We start from the raw sequence: 18,502 nt of genomic DNA, 5'->3' as shown, positions 1-18,502 counted from the left end.
AACTCACAGAGATCCGCCTGCCTCTGCCTCCCGAGTGCTGGAATTAAAGGCGTGCACCACCACCGCCGGGCTTACTTTAGATTCTTACTCCTGAGACACAACGCTGGTCTTGACCTGTTCTGTGGCTCACCTTTCTCAAGTATGTGTGAGCCACAAAGCAGTTTGGTACGTACTGAAAGTCCAAAATGGGGATGAAAGAAGCAGGAAGAGATCTGATTGGATAGAAACTTGTCTGTCACCCTCGGAGGGCGAGGATGAAGAAAGGACAGTGGCTGAAAATGAGGAGGCGGGGGTAGGATTATGGTTTCGTGATGCTGAGCAGACAAAAATAAAGCGATGTTAGCACCAGAGCAGCGTAATTTGATACATCATATTAGACACTGAGTTTTTTTTTAAAGGAGTGTAAATAGTTCCAAAAAGTTATTGTGGTTTGAATGTGAAAAGGCCCCCATAGGTTCGTGTGTTTGAACACTTGGTAACCAGCTGTTTGGAATGTATAGTTGGTTTTTTTTTTTTGCCCCCACTCTTTGGTCTTTGGGTGCTGCCACTTAGCTTCTAAATAAACATACAGAAGCTTATTCTTTCTTATGAATGCCCGGCCTTAGCTTGACTTATTTCTACTCAGCTTTTCTAACTAAATGATCCCATCTACCTTTTGCCTCTGGGCTTTTATCTTTATCCTATATATACCTTTACTTTTTTTTTCCCTCCATGTATTGCTGTGTAACTGGGCGGCTGGTCCCTGGTGTCTTCTCTTCTCCTTTGCTGTTCCTCGATCTCACTTCCCAGATTTCTCCTATTTCTTCTCTCTGCCTGCCAGTCCTGCCTATCCTTTCTCCTGCCTTGCTGTTGACCCTTCAGCTCTCCATTAGACCAATCAGGTGTTTTAGGCAGGCAAAGTAACACAGCCTCACAGAGTTAAACAACTGCACCCTAAAAGAATGCAATAAATCTTTGCAACATTAAACAAATGTTCCACAGTATAAGCAAATGTGACACATCTTCAGCTAATATTTTACAACATTTTTGAGCCTTTGATTATCCCAGACCATAGGAAGATTATCTACTTATACATTCTTTATAGATTTTACAATTGTATATAGAATAAATGATTCTACGGAAAAAGAACTGCATTTTTTTTTTGAGACGGGGTTTCTCTGTATAACAGTTCTGGCTGTCCTGAAACTCACTTTGTAGACTGGGCTGATCTTGAACTCACAGAGCTCCACCTTACTCTGCCTCCTGAGTGCTGGTATTAAAGGCCTGCACCACTACCACCTGACCAGCATTTTTTATAAACAACATACTCATAAAGAATTAGAGATGCTGTCAATTTGAATGACCTCAAATAAATGTTCTTTGATTTATTAGTCCTAGAAATGTAAGTATACTCAGCTTTAAAAATAGACAAAGAACAAAGCAAAGGTACAAGAGCTTTATGCTCCTTGGCAAGTATATGTCTGGAGGATAAGCAAGAAATTGATAGCAGTTCCTTCTGGAAGGAGGCCAGGGTAAGGAGGCTCTTTATTCCTGTGCATAGATTTTAGAACCAATGTTTGAATTTTGAACCATGTGTCTATTAACTCTTCTCAAAAGAAAGCAAAAGGAAATTAATTTTTTAGTCTGTTTCTTTGTATCACCAGGCACAATCTGTATGTGTTCATCTTCCTTTCACTTTTTCTTTTTTCCCCATTCAATGCTCACTTACACCCTCCTATCCCCGGTAATTCTCTTTTGCCTTCATGACATATGCCAATGGTTCCCTTTCTAGTTTTGTGAGCTATACCCACATTCACATCCACATCTATGCTCATGTATAAAAACTCAAAGCTAGGATCAGCATATGAAAGGGAACATGTTGTATTTGACTTTCTGAGCCTTTTTTCCCACTTGGTCTAATACTATCTAATTCAATCATTTTCCTGAAATTTTCATTTTTTAGAGCTGAACAAAATTGCATTGCATGGAGATATATGTTTGTTTTCCTTATGCGCTAACTTGCTTTTGGACACCTAGGCTGATTCCATTTCCTTAGTATTGTGAGCAGATCAGCAGTGAACACGGATGGGTAAGTGTCTCTGTGGTGGGATAGAAACCTCGTCGGATATAAAGTCAGGAGTGGTTTGTCTGGGTCATATTGTAGCTCTAGTTCTAGTTTTCAAATAAGTCTCCATGCTTATTTCTACAGTGGCCGATCAAGCTCTCATCCCCATTAGCAGCAAATGATTGTTCTTTACCTACATCTTCGCCAGCATTATTTTCTTTTATGATACCCACTCTACTTGGATGAAATGTAATCTCAAAGTCGTTTTAATTTTTAGCTTGTGTGTTTTGTGGCCTTTTGAATAGACGGTGTTTGGCTTTGTGAAGAAGCATTTATTAGCTGTTCATCATATGTTAACTACTCCTTAGGAATTAGATTGATCACAGAAGACCTTTCTGTGCAGGAATTAGACTGTTCCAGGCAGTAGGAGAAAATGCAGAACTCTGGAGAAGGGGGCGGAAGAGCAGGCCTTTGAGTGAGTGATTCTGTGGTTCCTGTTGGGGGAGTCAGTTGTTCTTTTCCTGGACTCCTATCCACAGCTCCATGGCTCCTTCAGGATGACAGGACCAGCATCTCACTAGGTTTCCAGAGAGTTCTGAACTATGAAGCCATATTTACATTTCATTCTTCCCGTCTTTAGGGTTTGTAGCTCTCTATAGATGGGGAAAAGTGTATTAAGTCTCCCCTCAGTGATAAGCCAAGGTTTTCTTCTGCAACATTTAGAAAGCTCAAACAGAAAGTGAAGCGATGAGAGATTGCTTGCTCAGAATCAGTTGCATGGTTGCTGTCTTTCTAAAGGAAGAGGCATATGCCAGTGCCTTGAAAGTTTAGGAAATTAGCATGGCTAAGGGCAATAAAAGTAGCTAGCAAAATACTACTAGAAACAGTGAATTTTCTTGTTCCTCTATGTCTCTTTAGTAATATGGAGTTCACCATAAAGGGGGTAATTTAAGATATTTTTCATTTATATGACAACCCATCATTTATAGCACACTGTGCTAAATACTTTTGTGTGTTAATTCCTTTTATCTGCCTTAACACCCTTATTGCTGTTTCCATCTCTGATAATGAAATCTAGAGAATGTAGGTAACTTCCTCTGTTTGCAAAACCGTGATCAAAGCTGGGTTTCAAGTTCAGGCAGGAGAATGTAAGGCCTGTGTTCTCATCAACCAAATCAGCAAAGGGATACATTTAATTTCCCATATTTTCCATCTCAAAAGGTATTAGTTCACTTTAAGTACTGATATCAGCACCTTTGGATAAATTATTAGACAATAGGGGTGTATCTGTGTTTTGATGACATGACATTAGGAATGAGATAAAGGAGGAAGTTTATTAGCTTGTATGTTCAATCAGAAGATTTGACTTGACTTAATTCAATTTTCCAGATGAATAGAAAAAGAAATTAATTCAAGGTAATATTTTATTGCACCTGACTCTTATTAGATAAACATGCTAATATGTTAGCTAAACATGTTAAGTAATGATTTTTTTCATTTTTGAATATAAAAGTTCAGCAGTTAACCAATCAAACAGGCAAAACAGCGTGGCTGGGTGGGGGAAATTCAAAGCTCACATTCTACAGTGTGGAATTTACCCATTCTACAGGACAAACTTTATTGCACCATTACATTTTATTCAGACAATATTACCAAGTACCATGAACGGTAAAGAAAAATTAACTTCCAGTAAAGATACCAGTAATGCAGTAAAATGTGAGGAGGAAGTGTCTTTGTTGTTAGGATCCCTAAAATATACCACAAAGATCTGGCAGTAAAATGTCTTTGAAACTTGTTGTGCTCTGTGGTAAGGCTCCTATGGAAAAATAAAACGTGAAAGACTGTCCTTTTGCCCTTGCTAGCTGCTTCCCAACCAGCTGAAGACGATGCTATGCCTCTTAAATGCCGCCCCTTTCCTTCGTGCATAAGATCTAATGTATCATTTCTCATTTAACTATGAGAATTGAGAGAATACATAATTTATAACTTCTTTCACTAGAATGTCAAGTAGCCCGTATGATTCTCAGCTGTTTAATGCTTGCACAGGGCTTCTGACTCTGTACTCTAGAGAACGGATTTGCACTTAGCTAGCAGAGTGGTCTGGGAGATCTGCGTAGGGTGGCAGCAGCATCAATGTATTAGCTTGAGTGTATGTGTGTCTACTGTGCACACTCTGTATGCATATTCTCACGTACACACTTAGATACATTCACACAAACACCTATACCATATACACACTTATACACACCCAATCCTCTACACACACACAGACACACACACACACGCATACACACACACACACACACACACACACACACACACACACACCATAATAACAAAATATCAGGAAACAAAAAGTCCTGCTCATTGATTTCTCTTAACATTAGTGGTATTAGTTCTGTATAAAAAGACACCGATTAGCATAATAGATATGAAAACAAGATCCATCTTCCTACTACATCCAAGAAACACCTTAACATCAAGGATGAATATCACTTTGGCATGAAAGCATGGAAAAGCATTCCAAGTAGATGAACTTAAGAAACAAGTTTGTTGCCATTTTAATATCTGGCAAATTAGACCACATCAAAATTAATCAAAAGAGACAGGGAAGGACATTACATACTTATCAAAGGAAAGAAAAATCCATCAAGAGGACATTGCATTTCTTTATCATTTAGGCACAAAATACAAGGGCACCCAAGTTTGTAAAAGAAACATGACTATAGCTTAAGTCACATATTGATCCTCACACACTGATAGTGGGGAACTTCAATACCCAACTCTTTCAATAGATTGTCCATTCAGACAAAAACTAAATAGCGACATATTGGAGCTAACAGATTTTATAAACCAAATGGACCTAATAGATATTTACAGAACAGTTTACCTAAACACAAAAGAATAAACAAGAATAAACTTTTTTTCTCTACACCTCATAAAATTTTCTCCTAAATTGACCACATACTCAAACACAAAACATGTCTCAAAAGATAAAAGACAAATTAAAGGAACACTCTGTATTCTGTCTGACCACCAAGGTTAAAGCTTGGTATCAATAACAACAGAAACAACAGAAATTTTACAAACTTATGGAAATTGAAAAAGTTACCACTGACTGAAAAATATGTCAAGCATAAATAACAATATTTTAGAATTAAATGAAAATGAATATTCAGCATACCCAAGCTTATGGGACATAATAAAGGAAGTTCTAAAATCAAGTTCAAAGCACTAAGTGCTTATATAAAAAATTGGGGCAATTTTATACTAGTAATTTTTTTTGAGATAGGGTTTTTCTGTAGCATTGGAGCTTCTCCTGGAACTCGCTCTGTAGACCAGGTTGGCCTCGAACAGAGATCCACCTACCTCTGTCTCTGGAGTGCTCGAATTAAAGGCATGTACTACTACCACCTGGCTTTATACTAGTAATTTAACAGCACAACTGAAATCTCTAGAACAAAAAAGAAGAAATCACACTTAAAGGGGTAGATGGCAAGAAATAATCAAAATCAGGGCTGAAATTATTTAAATAGAAACAACAATAACAAAAATACAAAGAATCAATGAAGCAAAGAGTTGGTTCTTTGAGATCAATTAATAAGACTGACAAACCCTTTTCCAAATTAACTAAAGGGCAGAGAGAGAGAGAAAGAGAGAGAGAGAGAGAGAGAGAGAGAGAGAGAGAGAGAGAGGATTCAAATCAACAAAATCAGAAACTAAAAGGGGGACATAACAACAGAGGTTGATGAAATTCAGAGAATTATAAGGACATACTTTAAAAACTTCTACTCTACCAAATTAGAAAAAAAATCTAAAAGAAAGGGATAATTTTCTCAATATATATCACTTAACCAAAGTTAAATCAAGATCAGACAAACAATTTAAATAGACCTATAACCTTTAGTAAAATAGAAACAGTCATTAAAAGTCTCCCAACCAAAGACAAAGCCCAGGGTCAGATGATTTTAGTACAGAAACAACCAGACAGTCAAATAAGAGTTAGTACCAATACTCTTCAAATTATTCCACAAAATAAAAACATAAAGAACAGTTACTCTGACTTCCAAACTACATAAAGACTCAAAAATAAAATAGAATTGTAGGCTAATTTCCATTTTAAAGATAGATGCAAAAATCCTCATTAAAATTCTTGCAAACCAAATCTAAGAACATATAAAAAAGATTGTCCACCATGATTCAAGCAGGCTTCACTCAGAGAGGCAGGGGTGGTTCAGGACATGAAAATCTATAAATGTAATTCACCATATAAACCAACTAAAAGAAAAAACCCACATAATCATCTCATTAGATGCAGAAAAAGCTTTTGACAAAATCTAACACCCTTTCAATTAAAAACTCCGGAGAGATTAGAGGTATAAGGGACACACTTTAACATAATAAAGACAGTTTATAAGAAGCTCATAGCTAACATTGGCTTAAACTGAGAGAAACTCAAAGCAATCTGCTAAAGTCAAGAACAAGATAAGGTTGTGTACTCTGTATTTAGTCAATATAGTAATTGAAGTTCTAACTAGAGCAATAAGACAGCCAAGGAAGATCAAGGGGATACAAATTGGAAAGGAAAAAAGTCAAAGTATATTTATTTGCAGATGATATAATAGTATATGTAAGTGGCCCTAAAAGTTCTAACAGGAAATTCTAACTGCTAGATGCTGATGTAGGTGGGTCATCTGTCTATCTGTTGCTTTCATTGGTTAATTAATAAAGAAATTGCTTGGCTTTTGATAGGACAGCAGCTTAGATAGGTGGAGTAGACAGAGCTGAATGCTGGGAGGAAGAAGGCAGGGGGACAGACGCTACAGCTCTCCTCTCCAAGATGGATGCAGGTTAAGAACCTTCCTGGTAAGGCACCACCTCGTGGTGCTACACAGATTATTAGAAATGGGTTAATCAAGATATGAGAATTAGCCACGAAGAGGCTAAAACTAATGGGCCAAGCAGTGTTTAAAAGAATACAATTTGTGTGTTGTTATTTTGGGTGTAAAGCTAGCTGTGCAAGAGCCGGGGCCCATTGCTCCCACCATCTACAAGATGCTTTTAGCAAACTTGCTGGATACAAAATTAACTCACAAAAATTAGTAGCCCTTCTGCTAGGTGTTGGCAGTGCACACTTTTAATTCCAGGACCTGGGAGGCAAAGGAAGTTTGTGAGTTCAAGGCCAGCCCAATCTACAAAGCAAGTTCCAGGACAGTCAAAACTGTTACACAGAGAAACCCTATCTTGAACCCCCCACTGAAAGTTAGTAACCTGTCTATGTACTAGTGACAAACCGACTAAGAATGGAATCAGGGAAACAATATCTTTCACGATAGCCTCCAACAATATAAATATCTTCTAACTAAGGAAGTGGAAGACTTGAATGACTAAAAATTTCAAGTGTTTGAAAGAAGAAATAAGATAGAAAGAACTTCCATGCTTATGGATTTGTTGGATAAATATAACAAGAAATCTCATCCTACCAAAAGCAATCTACAGATTCAATGCAATCCCTACCTTGATTCTAACACAAATTTTCATAAATCTTGAAAGGTAAATTTTTAGCTTCATATAGAAACACACACACACACATACACAGACACAAAACCTAGGATAGATAAAAAATCCAGATTAATAAAAGAAATTCTGAAAATAATACTGATCCTGATTTCAAGTATACCACAGAGCTATAGTTTTTAAAAAAAACAGCATGATATTGGCACAGAAACAGACATGTTGATCAATGGAATCAAACTGAAGACCCAGGCATTATGAATACTTGAGTATTTGGTTAAAGATGATAGAAATACACACTGGAAAAAGGCAGACTCTTCAACAAGTGGTGCTAATCATACTGCACAACTGTAAGTAGATGAATCCAAACAGATTTGTACTCATCACTCTGCATCAAACTGACCTCCAAGTGGATCAAAGACCTAAACATAAAGCTAGATACACTGAACCTGATAGAAGCTTAAGTGAGGGAATAGTCTTGAACTCATTGGTTCAGGAAAAGACTTTCTGAATAGAATACCATCAACACAGACACTAAGATTAACAATTAATAAATTGGACCTTATGAGACTGAAAAAGCTTCTACCTGGCAAAAGACACCATTATTCAGACAAAGTGACAACCTACAGAGTGAGAAATGACCTTTTTACCACTACACATCTGATGGAGGCCTAATATGCAAAAGCTTAAATAACTCAAAAACTGAATGTCAAGGAAATAATCCAATTTAAAAACACAGTATATATCTGTACCAAGAACTTTCAAAAGAGCAAACTCAAATGGATGAGAAACATTTAAATGTTCACTATGTTCATAGCAGTGTTGTGTGCCATAGCCAGAACCTGGAAACAACCTAAATGCCCCTCGACCAAAGAATGGATAAAGAAAATGTGGTACAGTGACACAATGAAGTATTACACAGCAGAAAAAAATAATGACATCTTGAAATTTGCAGGCAAATGGGTGGATCTAGAAAATATCATATTGAGTGAAGTAACCCAGACACAGAAAGACAATTATCACATATACTCACTCATAAGAGGTTTTTAAACATAAAGCAAAGAAAGCCAGTTTACAAACCACAATCCCAGTGAACTTAGACAACAATGAGGATACTAAGAGAGATTTACATTGATCTAATATACATGGGAAATAGAAAAAGACAAGATCTCCTGGGTAAATTGGGAACATGGAGACCATGGGAGAGGGTTGAAAGGGAGGGGAGCAGCAGGGAGGGGAGCAGAGAAAAATGTAGAGCTCAATAAAAAATCAATAAAAGAAATGTTCAATGTAGGAAGAAGGGACCACTTGTTCATCCTGGCCACCTGGCTAGTTTAGCTCCAAAATAACCACACAGAAACTGTATTAATTAAATCACTGCTTGACCCATTAGCTCTAGTTTCTTATTGGCTAACTCTTATATTAAGTTAACCCATTTCTATTAATCTGTGTATCACCATGTGGCAGTAGCTTACCGGGTAAAATTCCCAGCATCTATCTCCAGCTGATCCATGGCATCTCTCTAACTCTGCCTCCTTTCTCCCAGCATTCAATTCTGTCTTCCTTGCCTACCTAAGTTCTGCCCTATCAACAGGCCAAGGCAGTTTCTCTATTCATTAACCAAGAAAAGCAACACATACACAGAAGGCCCTCTCACACCAGTTCAACACTCTTAGCCTTTTGTGACAAGCAAATTAAAATGACCCTGAGATTCTATTCACTTGTCAGAATGGGCAGAATCAGTAAAAGAAGTGTCAGCTCATGCTGGTGAGGATGTGGAGTAAGAGGAAAGATCATCCATTGCTGGTGGGTACTGTTGTACAGCCATTGTGGAAATCGGTTTGGTGGTTCCTTAAGAAGGTGTAAATCCATCTAAGTAAAGATCTAGTAAAGATCACTCTTTGTCATATAACCAAAATAGTTTATCCTATCACAGAGGTACTTGCTCAACTATATTCATTTCCAGAAACTGGAAAAACAAATCCAGATGACTCTCAACAGAAGAATGAATTAAGAAACTGTAGTACATTTACACATTGGAGTATTACTGTGAAAATGTTAGCTGTTAAAAAGTATGACATCATGAACTTTATAGGCAAATGGATTGAACTAGAAAGAAATCATCCTGAGTGAGGAATTCCAGACCTAGAAAGAAAAATATGGTATGTACTTCCTTATACGTGCATATTAGCTGTTAAGTTGGTGATAACCAAGCTACAGTCCATAGAATCACAGAGGTTAGGTGTAGAGTAAGGGATTTGGGGGTTAGTAGGCAAATACTTCTCCTTAGGAAAGGGAAATAGATAATTGCGGATAGATTGGGGTCTGGAATAGGCAGATCAAGTAGAAAAGGGGAGGAGAGAGAGAGAGAGTGATGAAGGAGGGAATGTGGGGAGAGACAGCTAAAATTAAGGCCATGTGAGGGGTAGAATGGAAAACTAACACAGTAGAAATTTCATAAAATATATACATATAGGAAGGTTGTCTAAATGAAATTGCTGGCCAAATTGGTCATCTCTTGTCACCAAATGAAGCTTACAGTATCAGGATACAGTTTCATCTAATTTAGTTGTTAGACAAAGAGGTGCCATGGGAATCCCCAAACAACCCAGGCTGTTGTTAAAGCTACAGGTTGCTGTCAAACTGAAGGCAAGATTCTATTGCTGAAGACAACACCCCTAGGTTCTAGTGATTTTGATACAGGAAGGTACTCTGTATGCCAGCCAAAGAATTTTAACACAAACCCAGCTACAATCCCGTTGATCTACAGTGCTGTCCTGGCTGCATGATATGCTAGGGCAATGGTGGCACAGAGCTTGTGGAAGTAAACATCCAATATCTAATTTGACCTAAATCCCACTCCGTGAGATGTATCCAGTACCTGACATTGCCTGGGTGACCAAGAACCTAAGAATAGATAGCCCAGGGCCCAGGGTAAAACCAAATAATACTGTTCTTTAAAAAAAGCAATAAAATGACTTTTAATGACATTCTTTCTGCTATATTCATAAATCAGTGCCTTGCTCAGCAACCAACATAGACGCTTCCTCCTTCAGCAGATAGGGACAAGTCCAAAGACTCACAATCAGGTTTATGTAAGGAGTAAGAGGTCTTGCTCAACCTAAGTGGGATATCTTCAACAATTCCCTCTCTTCAAGACTTAGGGAACCCCCTGGAAGAGGAAGCAGAAAGAGTCTAAGAGCCATCAGGGATCAAGGAGAGCAAGAAAACAAGGTCCCTAAATCAATATGATCAAAGGTCATATGGGCTCACAGAGACTGAGGCAGCATGCATGTGCACATGTCCCCTGTGTATATATTACAGCTTCCAGTTTAGTGGTTTATGGAATTCCTGAATGTGCTAACTAATGGGTCTCGGATTCTTGTGTCTTCCCTTGGGCTCTTGCCTTCTGTGTATTTGTTTGGTCTAGTTTCGATATGTTAGTTTTTATTCCATATAATTCATCTTATATTATTATGTCTTAAAAGCCTGTTTGTTTTCTAATAGGGACAGAAAGGGAGTGGATCCAAATTCAAGGGACAATAGGGTGGAACTGGGAAGAGTAGAGACAGGGGAAACCATAGTCAGAATATATTATGTGAGAAAAATAAATCTATTTTCAATAAAAGGGAAAAAGAAAATTAAAAAAAAACTTAAATGGGAAAATTAGAAAGTAAAACACATCATTTTTACACTTGGTGTGTGTGTGTACTTGTGTGTGTTTATGTGTTTACAATGCTCTTAGGGAGCAGAAGGGAGAGATAGCTAGAATCAAATTTGGAAGAAGATAATGTCAAAGAAGCAATATCTTCAAAGACAGTGAAGGAGATATTCAATGACTGCATGAAAAAAAAAACTAACTTTCAGGATCCATCGTGTACTTTGTGCTTGTGCACTAGGAAAACAGAGTAAAATTTTATTTTCCATTACCATGTACCTCAAGCATTATCTTCTATCTGCAGTATGCCCCAGTGCATATCTAATCATAGATTAGCTCACTCTAATCCCTTTACTATCCTGTGTACCATTCTATTTACCACCATCGGCCAGGAATAGCAAGTACTGGAAAAAAGAGAGCAAATGACTAAGTGAAACAAACTGAATACACTTTTAAGCAACAACTTATAATTATTGTTATATAGAGCGGCCTTGGGCAATTGTTTCTGGTTTCTCAAAATCGCTCAAAATGATCCGTTTTGATCCCCCTTTTCTCTTTCTTTTGCTTCACTCCTTTCAATTTTAGTTTTTTCTTTTACTGAAAAATACATTCTTTTCTCATGTAGTATATCCTGAATAGTTTTCCCTCTCTCCACTTCCCCCAGTTTCTCCCTACCTTCCTTCCAGATCCACTCCCTTTCTGTCTTTCATTAGAAAAGAAGAGGCTTCTAAGAGATAACAGCCAAACATGATACAATATAATGATATGAAGCAAAAACTATCATATCAATGCTGGACACAGCAACCCAACAGGAAAAAAAAGAGTCCCAAGAGTAGGCACAAGAATCAGAGATCCATTCATTTTCATGGCCAAGAGTCCCATAAAAACATTAATCTGAAAACTATAATATTTACACAGAGGAACTGCTACAGACATGTGTAGGCCTCATACCTGCCGCCTCAGAATTTGAGAGCTCATATGCACCCTGTTTAGTTGATTTAGAATGCCTTGTTCTCCTGGTTTCTTCCGTCTTCTCTGACTCTTAAAATCTTTCTGTTTTTTCTTCCCGGGGATTCCTTGAGCTCTCAGCAGGAGGGCTTTGATGAAGACATCCACTTTAGACTCTCTTTTCACATGATTTCTGACTCTGGGTCTCTGCATCTGTTTCCATATGTTGCTGGAAAAATTCTCTCCAATGATGACTGAATAAGTCACTGATCCGTGAATCTAGTTTAATATCATTAGAAATCATTTTATTAAGCTTTTTTCTTAGACTAGTAGTGTTTGGTTTTACCCTAGATCTCTGGTCCATCTAGTCATTGGTTCTTGGTTACCTAAACGCTGTTGAGCCTGGGTTCCTCCTCATAGAGTCAGACTTATCTCAAATTAGACTTTAGCTAGTTACTCCCACAGGTTCTGTGCTACCATTGTCCTGAATATTTTTTGGTAGGACATATTGTAGGTTAAATATTTTGTGGCTGGATGGGAGTCCATGTTTCTTTTCTGGTAGTCTATAGAGTACCTTCTGGCACCAAAGAGGCAAGAACCCAGGGGTGAAGGCTCCATGGAGGCACCAACTTGATTTCTCCATGTTAAATGATTTGTGTGAGTGTTGTTCTCAGCAATGGGGTCCCACCAACAGTTTGTGGAGAGCAGCTTTTGTCTTAGCAACAGCATGGGCTGTTTATGGATTTCCATGGGACTCCCTTGGCCAACAACTCAACTGAATGCACCCTGGCTCCATCACTGGAAGCCTTGCCAGGCGACAAGAGATGGCCAGTGAGACTCTGGATCCCCCTTTACTAGGAGTCCTCATTAGGACCACATTCATAGATTCCAGGAAGTTTCCACTGTGCTTGATTTCAATATCACCCCTTAAATGCCCTCCCATTTTTAATCATCTCTCCCTGCACTCTTCCCCTCCACCTTATCCCTTCTTTCCATCCTCTCTTGCAGCCCCCAGTCTGCTCATAAAATCTATTCTATTTTTCCTCCTAGGGATATCCCTTGGTCCCTCCTAGACCCTACCCTTCCTCTTTACCTAACCTTTCTGGGTCTATGATTATAGCTTAGTTATCATTCACTTAGTGGTTAATATCCACTTATAAGTAAATATATATATATATATATATATATATATATATATATATATATATATATATATATATAATTGTCTTTCTGGGTCTGGGTTACCTCATTTAGGATGAGTTTTTACAGTTCCTTCCTTTTCCTTGCAAATTTCATGCCATTTTTTAAACAGCCGAGTAATACCCTATTGTGCAAATGTATCACATTTTCTTTATTTGTTTTTCTGTTGAGGGACATCTAGGCTGTTTCTAATTTCTGCTGTTATGAATAAGACCACAATGAACATGGTTGAGCAAGTGTTCTGTGGTAATATGGAGCATCCTTTGGCTATATGCCCAAGAATGGTATAGCTGGTTTTGGAGGAAGATAGATCCTCAGCTTTCAGAGGAACTGCCATGTTGATTTCCATAGTAGTGGCACAAATTTTTACTTTCACCAGCAATAGAGGAGTGTTCACCTTGCTCCACATCCTTGCCAGGATGAATTGTCACATGTGTTATTGATCTTAGACATTTGAGATTCCTCTACTGAGAATTTTCTGTTTAGACCTGTACCCCAATTTTGGCTAGATTATTTGATTTTTATATTGAGTTTTTTGAGTTCTTTATATATTTTGAATATTAGTCTTCTATTGAAAGTGTAGTTGGTAAGATTATTTTCCTATTCTGTAACTCTGTCACTTTGTATTCTTCACATTACAGAAGCTTTTCAATTTCTGGTTTTATGCTGCAGATTTTGATGCATTTGGGCTTGACTTTTTGCAGGGATCTATTGGCATTCTTCTGCATGCTGCCACCCAATTTGACCAGCATCATTTGTTGAAGATGCTATGTGTTTTTCCAGTGTATCTTTCTGGATTCTTTATTAAGAATCTGGTATTCATGTATGTATGATTTGTGTCTGGGTGTTTTATTTGATTCATTGATTAATGTGTCTCTTTTTATGCCAATACCATGTGTGTTTTTATTACTATTAGCTCTGTAGTACAATCTGAAGTCAAGGATGGTGGGACACCCTGCAGTTCTTTTATTGTTCAGGATTGTTTTAGCTCTCCTGTCCCTCCATCCCCCATATGGAGTTGAGAATTGACCTTGCAAGGTCTGTAAAGAATTACATTGAAATTAGTGGGAATTTTATTGAATCTGTAGATTGCTTTTGATATGATGGCCATCTTTACTATGTTAACTTAACCAATCCATGAACATGGGACATCTTTCCATCTTCTGATATCTTCTTCAATTTCTTTCTTCAAACACTTGAAGTATTTATCATTCAAGTCTTTCACTTGCTTGGATTGAGTTAACCCAAGATGTTTTATATTATTTGAGACCATTGTGAAAGGTTTTCCCTGATTTATTTCTCACTAGTACCTAATATATATATATCTGGTATATATAGAGATGGGCTACTGATATTTTTGTATGTGTATATTAATTTTGTATACAGCTATTTTATTGAAAGTGACATCTTGAAATTTGCAGGCAAATGAATATAACTAGAAAAAAACCATCCTGAGTGAGGTAATCCAGACTCAGAAAGGCAAACAGGGTATATACACACTCATAAGTGGGTATTAGACATAAAGCAAAGGATAACCAGCCTATAGTCCATGATCCCAGAGAAGCTAGGTAACAAGGAGATCCCTAAGAGAGACATACATAGATCCCCTGGGAAGGAGTAATAGACAAGACCTACTGAGAAAATTGGGAGGTGGGGGGAAAGAGGGAGAGTGGAAGAGAGGGGAGAGGGACGGGAGAAGAACACGAGGGAGCAGGATGTCAAGATGGGGGGAGGACAGAGAGGGAGAGCAAGGAAAGAGATAGCCTGAAAGAGGAAGCATTATGGGGCTAGCGAGAAACTTGGTGCTAGGGAAATTCCCAGGAATTCACAAGGATGACCCCAGCTAAGACTCTAGGCAATGCTGGAGAGGATGCCTGAACTGACCTTCCCCTGCCGTCAGTTTGATGACTACCTTAATTGTTATAGAACCTTTATCTGGCAACTGATGGAAGCTGTCTTTGCCTTTTAGTTTGTTTAGATAGAGGTTTGTCTATCTTGCTGATTTTTTTTCAAAGAAATAACCTTTTTCTTCACTGATTCTTTGAATTGTTCTCTTTGTTTCTATTTTATTGTATTTCAGCCCTCAGTTTGATCATTTCTAGCCGTCTGCTTCTCTTGGATATGGTTACTTCTAGAGCTTCCAGGTGTGCTGTTAAGTTGCTAGTACAATAGCTCTCTATTTTTATGTAGATATTTAAAAAATATCTCCATATATATGTGTATATATATATGTATGTATACACACACACATATATGCTATGAACTTCCCTCTTAACCCCACTTTCATTGTGTCCCATATTTTTTTTGTCATGCAGTTTATCCATTTTCATCAAATTCTAGAAGGTCTTGAATTTCTTTCTTGACCTGTTCTCCATCCATAGTGAGTTGTTTCATTCCTATGAACTTTTAAGCTTTCTGTTGTTTCTGTTATTGTTATCTCATTTTAATCAATGGTGGTCTGATAGAATGTAGAGAGTTATTTTAATTTTTTTTTTGTATCTGTAAAGATTGTGTTTGAGTATGTGGTCCATTTTGAAGAAAGTTCCATGAGGTTCAGAGAAAAAGGTCTACTCTTTTGGGTTTGGTGAAATGTTCTGTAAATATCTGTTGGGTCCATTTGGTTTATAACACTTGTTAGCACCAGCATTTCTCTGTTTTGTTTTTGTCTGGGTGACCCATCTATTGGCAAGAGTGAGGAACTGAAGCCATGCACTCTCAGTGTATAAGGGTCAGTATGTGATTTAAGCTCTAGTAGTTTTTTAAAGACAATCTTGGGTGATCTTTTGGGGGACATAGATGTTAATAATTAAAATGTCATCTTGGTGGATCTTCCTTTAATGAGTTTGTAGAGTCCTTCCCTATCTCTTTTAATTAGTTTGTTGTTTAAGTCTATTTTGTTAGATTTTAAAATGGCGGCACCAACTCCCTTCTTATGTCCATTTCTTTGGAATATCTTTTTCCCATCCTTTGCCCGGAGGAATGTTTATGATGCAACAACAGGATGGATCCTGTTTTCACATCCATTCTGTTAGTATGTGTCTTTTTACTAGGTAATTGAGACACTGATATTGAGAGATCAATGAACAATGTTTGTCAGTTCCTGCTATTTTGTTATTGTTGTTATTGGTGGTGGTAGTGGTGGTGGTAGTGATACGTGTCCTTTCCTTCTTTTGATTTTGCTGGTGTGAGATTATTTACTCTTTTTATTTTCATGTGTGTGTAGTTTAACCTCCTTAGGGTGGATTTTCTTCTAGAGCACTCTGTAGGGTTGGATATTTAGATAGATATTGTTTATATTTAATTTTACCATGAAGTATCTTATTTTTCCATATATGATGATTGAAAATTTTGCTGGGTATAGTAGTTTGGTCTAGCATCTGTGATCTCTTAGTGTCTGCAGCATTCTATCAGCATTTAGCTACACATCCATCTATATTAAAATGCCAATTAAATGTGAATATGTGAAAAAGATAATGATTATCTTTATTTGAAATTTTCACTAAGTTCCTAAAATTATCTAGGGAGGAATCACTGAAGGAAATATTTTTAAAGGGTAGATAGAACATAAATGAAGAATTCAAGTATTGAAGTCATTTCAAATTGTTTTATGGTCTTCAAAAAACCTGACCTGAGTATGCATATATGTGTGTCATGTGTGTGTATGTATTCCTAGGGAACTGGAGTGAGGTTTGGTTGAAATGAAACCAGCAAGGAGATTATACCAACATAGGGGATTTTACTAAATTGACTATCTGTTTCTGAGATGGTCAGTCTTTAGAAAGAATATCAGAACTGTCTGTCTCAAGCATGAAAGAAAATAGTTGTTTTCAAGTTCTTGAAAACATCTGAATTTTTCAAGTGATTCAAAGGTATTAATGTTTTTGTGCTTTTGAATTATGTTTGTAGGCATGCAAGAAGGGCATGTGTGTTTTCTAGGCCATCTGGGTAGGAAGATGCTATAAAGGAAGTTGGGGGAGAAGTATCAAGGGCTGTGGGTTAAGAATTGTTGAGTCATGTCTCTAAAAGACAACAGCAGCTGTCATGGAAGCTGTTGTCATGACTGCAGCTGAACACAGGAGACCTTGAGACAGGACACAAATCACTAGATTTACAATCAGGCAAAATGGCCAGAACTTCATCACTTTAGTCACATAATGCACTCATGTCAGAAAGAAAGCGTTCACCAGATGTGGACCATGGACCTCTGAAGAATGAGCCAAAATAAGCCTTTCTCCATGAAAACTTAAAACAAATTGTACTTACCACTTTATGTCTAGGCATAACTTACCTATTGTTCAGTGTTTAGCTGCCTTTCTTAAATTGCAAGCACCATTGGGATAGGGATATTTCCTCCTCTTACTAATGTGAGCTACCGATGCTATTCAAATATCTTTTGAATGCATGATTGGTACATTAAAAAAAAAGAACTCACCCAGAAATGTTCTTTCATCATTTGAAAACTACCAAGCACCACGACGGCTATTTTCTAAGCAAGAAAACTGGGGCTCATTGAGATTAGATATCTTTTTCAATTAAAAGGAGTCACTAATAGGGAGTAACAGGGCAAAGTCTTGTCATTGTTGTTTCCAGAGTCTGTATGCTTTCCTCAGCACCAGCCTCCCACCCTGTGGAATAGAATGATGGCTCATTAAACACAGAATGAATCACAGTTTGCTAAAGCATGATGGAAGCAAGTCTCACAAATCAAGGGAGTGAATGAGCTTTGTGATCCTAGGCTGAACATGAGCTATCATGTGGTCTTGAATTATTTTTTATTGAGAAAAGGAAAAAAAATGTTTCCCTCTCCTCCCAGCCTCCCATTTCCCTCCCCCTCCTCCCACCCTTCTTCCCCTTCCCCCACTCCTCTACCCCCTCCCTCTCCAGTCCAAAGAGCAGTCAGGGTTCCCTGCCCTGTGGAAAGTCCAAGGTCCTCCCCGCTCCGTCCATGTCTAGGAAGGTGAACATCCAAACTGGCTAGGCTCCCACAAAGCCAGAACATGAAGTAGGATCAAAACAACTGCCATTGTCCTTGGCTTCTCATCATCTCTCATTGTTCGCCATGTTCAGAGAGTCCGGTTTTATCCCATGCTTTTTCAGTCATAGTCCAGCTGGCCTTGGTGAGCTCCCAATAGATCAGC

This window comes from Microtus ochrogaster, unplaced genomic scaffold (assembly GCF_000317375.1).
Source record: "Microtus ochrogaster isolate Prairie Vole_2 unplaced genomic scaffold, MicOch1.0 UNK4, whole genome shotgun sequence".
Taxonomy (NCBI): Eukaryota; Metazoa; Chordata; class Mammalia; order Rodentia; family Cricetidae; genus Microtus; species Microtus ochrogaster.
The sequence above is the reverse complement of the archived record's forward strand: the minus strand, read 5'-3'. Positions refer to the sequence as shown.